This window comes from Carlito syrichta, unplaced genomic scaffold, assembly GCF_000164805.1.
Source record: "Carlito syrichta isolate Samal-C Ts95f unplaced genomic scaffold, Tarsius_syrichta-2.0.1 Scaffold303766, whole genome shotgun sequence".
Classification (NCBI taxonomy): Eukaryota; Metazoa; Chordata; class Mammalia; order Primates; family Tarsiidae; genus Carlito; species Carlito syrichta.
In genome coordinates, this window is record NW_007247862.1 from 830,635 (window position 1) to 838,132 (window position 7,498).

The window sequence follows — 7,498 nt, forward strand, 5'->3', positions numbered from 1 at the left end:
TTTACTTGAACCCCCATTTTCTCCAGGACAAATTTTATTATTTATCACAGCCCATGTTATTTGGTAGAGAAAAAATGTTTAATTACTCTAGCCAGTTATGCAATCTATTTGGGCCTTGACAATCTAGGTTTCATTTGCTCCAGAGGACACTGAATCTAAATGAATATGGCATCTGTAATCTAATCAAGAAACAATTTAAATAGTATGCCAAGAACTAAAAATAATAAAACATTTTGAAATAGAGTTTTCAAATGATAATTAAAATTAAATGTGGAATAGGAACAATAATCAAATAATCAAATAATTGAATGAATTTGAAATAGAAACAAGTAATCAAAAAGTTGTTAATAAAATTAAAAAATTTGCTTGATTAAGCATGTGATTAAATACAGCTAAAAGGAGAATTAACGAATAGAAATATCATCAGAATGCATAATAGATAACAATATACACCATATAAAAAAGTAGCTAAGAGGCTTGGAATATTGAAGAAAATATATCTGAAATACACCAAGTAAAAATTCTACAAGGAGAGAATAAAAAGAGTAAGGGAGTTAATGATCAATATTTCAGAGAATATATTTTAAGATCAAAGAAGTGTGTTAAAAATCCATATCAACTATACTGCATCATATTAATATAAGATATATTATAATATATTACATAATATTTGAAATATTATATGATATGTTATATATAATAACATATCAAAGTAAAATTTGATACACAAAAGACAAATAGAAAATATTAAGGATTTGTATATAAAAATGGCTTATATCAAAGGAATGGCAATTAGACTCATGGGACCTTAATGGGAAATATTGAGGTTTTGGTGTATTCTATAGTATCTTGTCCTGAATGGGAAACCCAGAGAGCTTTTACCACTCTGTGACTCAGCCAGCTGTATGTTTTCCCCAAGCCAGGGACTTGAACCTTCCTAGGCACTGATAAAGGAGGTTTGGTTGTTGCCCCAAACACTAAAAGAAAGTAGCCCAACCTTAGCCAAATTCCTTAAAGTCTCCTATAAACTCCACACTCTGAGCCTCTTGCTGAGGACATAACTGGATTGAGAAGATACACTAGAGCACTCTGCAATTAAGCTTCCCTTATAAATGGTTTAGACTGATCACCGTGGTATTTAGTGCATTTTTTCTCTTCTGCAATCCATATGAAAATATGTACTAATATTACACCTATAGATTATTGAAAATTGTTGCCTCTAAAGAGAAAAGGAGGAATATCGAACTAGAAAATGAAATAAATGAGTGTGTGTGTGTTTCCATAGTTATATGTATAAACAACTTTCAGCCCAAAGATGGTAGCTATTATATCAAACAAAAAATTTCCAAATTTTAATATTATAGACTTAATTTTTTATAAATATAATTTGTCTGTAATATAAGTGGATATTAAATTCATTATATTGTAGAATATCTTTTGGAAAACAGCTACTAATTAGTTGCTGACAAAAACAAGAAACAAAAACCAGAAATCTTTGCTGCTTTTCTCTTTCTCTTAGAAAATGCCACATCAGGTCTAGATGTACAAGAAGATTTAACAGAGGACAAATTATTGAATTTTTAAAGAATAAGTTACCTCTTATCTATTTTTTAAAGTAGCATAACTTTTAAAAAGAAAATTTTATTCGTGATTTTATGTGATGTTAGATTTTAATTTACTTTTAGAACATTTAAGTATTTGATTTCTTAAAACCTCTCTAAAGCTGCAAAAGTGTATATTAGCATAGAGAAACGTTTAAAGCACTTTCACTATAGATTTATATTCATATATGCAAGTATGTCTTAAAGTAAATCTTTCAGCAGGAATTTGAGCTATTCTAGCAGAGTAGAGAAAGAATCACTTCATGAGTTAGTGAAGTTTCTCATTACCTAGAAAGTAGAAAATTATTTTGGTACTGTGAATTTTTTAAAAGCCTCAACCCCTCTCAAAATTATTCACTCTAATGAAACCTAGAAACATATTCTTTCAAGATAAAATCAGCAATCTAATGAAGGAAATCATTGAAAATAAATAATTTTAAAGGTCTCTTTTATTGTCATTTTATTGTTCTTCATGGCTGTATTATATCAATTTAAACTAAAAGTGTCTGTCTATATCTCCCACATCTTCATTTATATTTTGCTCTAAAGTTTGATGGAGAGGGTTTTCCATTTTTTGAGAGTATAATTAAACAGTACAAATCCAGTATGGAGGATTTTGTGTCAAGAGTAACTCAGCTCAGTTGAAAATATAACAAATATGCACTGCAGAATGTAAAAGGAAGGTGAAACTTAGTGGTAAATAAAGCCTCTATTTAATTTTGTTTGATTTACTATTTATATACCACAATAACGTTTCTTAGCAATGATGACAATGCTTTGTTCTCCCGTGTCGTTTAGCTTCTGTTTTCTTCCATTTTTATTACATATGGAATCTAAGCCAAATACAGTAAGTGAAGTAAGAGTATTTGTGTCCTAAGTGTGGATATTGAATTCATAACTTTATTTTTTAAAACAATCAGCCACCATTTTTTTGCCAATTTAATGATCTATTATCTAGTCTTTCCCCTCATTGTCATATACTTCCTCTTTGATTACATGAAGACTTATAGTCATAGGAAAGGTTACTTGGTGATAAGTTATCTAACTATTTAGATTAAATGAAAATACATTTTTAAAAATTAATTAATTTATTTATTTTTAGTTGGAGTCTCACTCTGTCGCCCAGACTGGAGTGCAGTGGCCGCTCCCGGCCACCGCAGCCTCGACCTGCCGGGCTCCGGCCATCCTTCCACCTCAGCCTTCCGAGGAGCCGGAATTACAGGCGCGCGCTACCACGCCCGGCTGATTTTTTGATTTATTGTAGAGATGAGGTCTCGCGGCCCCGGCGGGTCTCGAACCCGCGGGCTCAGGCAATCCACTCACCTCAGCCTCCCAGAGGTGCGGGATTACGGACTGAACCACCGAGCCTGGCGAAAATACATTTTTAAAAGGCAGTGCAATAATTAATTCTAAACCAAATGTTCCAGTATTACCTCCTATAATAACTATTAGAAAACTTCAATGTATTGTATACAATTTATTAATTATGTTAAATTTGAAACGATGAATTGTAAATGTTTAAAATGTAGGGGAAAATTTTTAAAGCTATCTTAAGTTTTGTATTCAGATGACTTTCTGCTTGCTCTACAGTTTATTTTGGTACATATGTAATGCTATTGCTTGTTATCCATGGATACAATTGAGATGTATAAGGGAAGGGTTTCATTTATATATGTGATTTATTACAGTCTAAGCATTTTCTAATGTACTTTTTTGTCTACTTATCTGTAAAATATTTATCTGCAATATTTGATATTCATTTTATTTTTATTAAATGGAGTGACAAAAGCAAACTATTCAAAATTTTGAATTGAACACATAGGCCTTTTAAACTTGTGTGTATAGATGTAATGCTATTCTCCAACTATATATTGAAGAGTTTTCATGATCCTCTGTAGGGATCTGAGGAAAGAGAAATATTCCTTATTGTAAATTCATATATTTAAGAATTCCTTATGTAAATTCATAATAAAACAAATTGCCTTTTTTTTCTGTTTCTTTCTCCTACTCCCACTCAATTTCAACCCACATATTTTCTGAGCCAAAATATTGTTATCCTAATAGAAAGGGAAGATGTGCATGGTTATGTTAAATATTTTGGGGTATTTCTTTTACTATTTTCAAAATGTTTCTCTCTCTCTCTCCTTCCCTCCATGCCTTCCTCCCCTATGGTGTGCACACACACACAGTTGCTCTCTCTTGTCTGTCTATCCTCTATCTCTCTCCTGTAGAGATCAAATGCAAGTTTTCCCATGAAGCTTCTGCTACCTCAGGCAACACTTTCTCTCCTTGGAATCTTTGTGGCTTTGCTTTAACTCTCCTACTCCAACACATATCATGTATTATGTTTTGTGCACATGTATTATTTCTCCAGTCGGAAAGATATATCGAGGTTTTGATTTCATCTATGTTATCTAAAACAGAACCTCCCATAGAGCAAGAGTTTACTAAATGTGTTCTTAGTGAAAGTGTAAATAATTGAAAGAGACCTTTAAAATTATTTATTTCCAATTATTTCCTTCATTAGATTGCTGATTCTATCTTGAAAGAATATGTTTCTAGGTTTCATTAGAGTGAATAATTTTGAGAGGGGTTGAGGCTTTTAAAAAATTCACAGTACTGAAATAATTTTCTACTTTCTAGGTAATGAGAAACTTCACTAACTCATGAAATAATTCTTTCTCTACTCTGCTAGAATAGCTCAAATTCCTGCTGAAAGATTTACTTTAAGACATGCTTGCATATATGAATATAAATCTATAGTGAAAGTGCTTTAAACGTTTCTCTATGCAAATATACACTTTTGCAGCTTTAGAGAGGTTTTAAGAAATCAAATATTTAAATGTTCTAAAAGCAAATTAAAATCTAACATCACATAAAATCACGAATAAAATTTTCTTTTTAAAAGTTATGCTACTTTAAAAAAATAGATGAGGTAACTTATTCTTTAAAAATTCAACAACTTGTCCTCTATTAAATCTTCTTGTACATCTAGACCTGATGTGGCATTTTCTAAGAGAAAGAGAAAAGCAGCATAGATTTCTGGTTTTTGTTTTTTCCCAAGATTTTACTTTGTTTCCCAGGCTAGAGTGCTCTGGCATGATAACAGTTCACAGCAGCCTCAACCTCCTGGACTTAGTCGTCCTTCTGCCTTAGCCTTCCAAGTAGCTGGGCCTACAGTCACATGCCACCATGCCCGGCTGATGTTTTTTAAAAATTATTATTGTAGAGACAAGGTCTTGCTATATTGCACATGTAGGTTTTGAATTCCTGGGCTTGAGCAATGCTCCCACCCACTGCAGCCTCCCAAAGTTCTGGGATTACAGGTGTGAGCCACTGCGCCTGGCCAAGGTTTGTGTAAGAAATCAAATGCTTAAATGGTCTAAAAGCAAATTAAGACAGGTGAATGACATGAGGTGGATTCTTGTTAAGGAGTTCGTTGACTCGGGAGACTGGAGAAAGTCTTCTCAGAAAAATCTTAAATCCTACAATCTGATGCAAATCTAGAATGTAAGGCAAATCTAGTCACACATTTATTTGCTGATTCTTCCAATTATCTTTAAATCTCAGAATCTGCAGGTCTCTTGGCTCTGAATGTTGTGGGGAATTTCTGTGTGTGAAAATTTGCTCAATTCACACATCTTAATTTCTGAAACTATTTATTTCTACCAGTTACTCAGGAATGACAAGAATGTTCATCTTGTGTCCCTTGGAGAATAGGAAAGTGACACATCTGTATCTGAGTACTAGTCGACAGCCAGAGATCATGTTTGACATGCCATATTCCACAGAGAAAATTCCACAAATTAGCATCCAGAGTTCCAGCCTCAGAACCACTGAATTTGTTTCATCTTTTTCCTTCTTCCTTTTCAGGTTTTGTTTGTTTTGTTTTGGTTTTAGATTCAAAGAACTTTGTTCTGCCTTACTCCCTGGACCTAATTATGTTGAATTGCCACAGGTACACTTCTTTTTCTTTATCTTTTTTTTTTCTTTTTACAAAAAGGAGTTTTTTTTGTCCTTAATTAAAAAAAAAAAATTTTAGCTGCTTTTTCATTATAGCAGCAGCCATTCAAATCTAAAATCACTTCATGTCTTAGACTGCCATTCGGGCTTATAGACACTTTTTTCCTTCCTGTGTTTCCAGTTTTTTTTCTGCAAATGTTGGAATTTACACATTTTATTTAAAATTAAGTGGGGGAGATTTGGGATTAGGTTTAAGTGAGACATCCTGTTTGATTACAAGAAGACGTATTCATAGGAGAGGTTACTTTTAAAGATAATCAGTGCATACTTTGGGTTTACTGCTATAGGAGAATAATGGATAATGAAGTCTTTTGTTTTCAGTTTTTGCCCTTTCTCATCCAAAATATGAGATATAGTACTGTGCTCTGTGATTCTGGGCACATTTGTAAAGCTCAAATCAGAGGTTTTCTAAACACATCCAATATTAACCAATGTGCATAACTTTAAACAATTGAGACCAACAATAACTAATATTAGCAGAAAATTAATATAGCACAGGATCTTTGATTACTCTTAGAATTTTTCAGAGCCTAAAGACCAGAGTAGAGAGATACACAGCCAGGAGAATAGTCCAGTCTAGAGCATATGGTCTTCTTAAAGAAGACACCTGTGTAACCATCTCTGAAACCATTGTTAAACTATCAAGTCGGCCTATCAGACACTCTTCCAAAAACCTGTGACGTGCCTACTTCTGGGCAACTGGATTTGACATAACAGTCTTCACAGGAGATTCAACTACAAGCCTACTTTGATTTCTTGCATCTCTTTTGATGTTGCTATGAAGGTTCAATATAATGAAGTTCAAAGCAAGAGACTGAAAGAAAGGAAGGGAAAGTGTATTTCTGACTTCAAACATAGGAAGGCAGAGCATAATAAAAATCTCAAAATTTCCCAAAATTGCAGTAAGTGTTTCAAGATTATGGACCGCCAAAAAGTATTTTTTTAAGTGCTATGATTTACCATATCAGCTGCCTAACGTCAACATAACACCTCTATTCAAATTCTAGGCCACATTAATCAATCACAATAGCAACAATATTGTCTCTGCCTAACACAACAGTCTATTTTGTAATTTAAAACTTTATTCTGTTTCCAAATGGAGAGAAATCTCAGTTTTATAAAATATTTTATTGAGTTGAAGTCTTATAATCTCTGTGTCACATCACTTCTGAAAATTTTCTCTTATTCTGCCTTAATATTCCATAAAGTATGGACTATATTGCAAAATTAACTACCAGTCATATGTACTATAGAAAGTAGCAAGAGATTAGAAAAAGTAGAAAAGTCAAAGTAGTTAGCATATACAAATATCTGAATAGCACAACACAATTAAATAAATATTGCATTCATCAATTTTACAATTGAATTTTAAGCATTATATCTACTTATTACTTATTTTCTCCACTACTTTCCTTGTTTCTTTTACTCTTGGTTCCATCTCAACTGCTCTGATGTTTATTGAGGGATGCAAGCGTTGGGTGATTTGACCTCTGTGGGATTTCAGTCTCACTGGCTCCTTACCTACTTGTTCTTGTACTAATTTGTACCAGTCACCCTATTTCCTCATGGACTTTAGAATCATATGCCTACCAACATTCTATCCCTTCTGATTTCTTTTTTTATTTGTTGTTGTTTATTGAACAGCCCAATAAGTCTAAGGTGGACAGTGGTAATCTCAGTTTCTACCACATTGGTGGTAACATTCTTGAGTCCCTTGCTGGTAATGTTCCTCCTTAGAGTACTGAAAATGGTTCCTCAGCAGAGCCCAGAGGTATGAGGACATAAAGAACAATGCTTCCTAGTGGTTCATTAGATATAATAGTAGGAGAAGCCACTCTCATTTCAACTTCACATTTGGCAAGAGCGGCTATTCT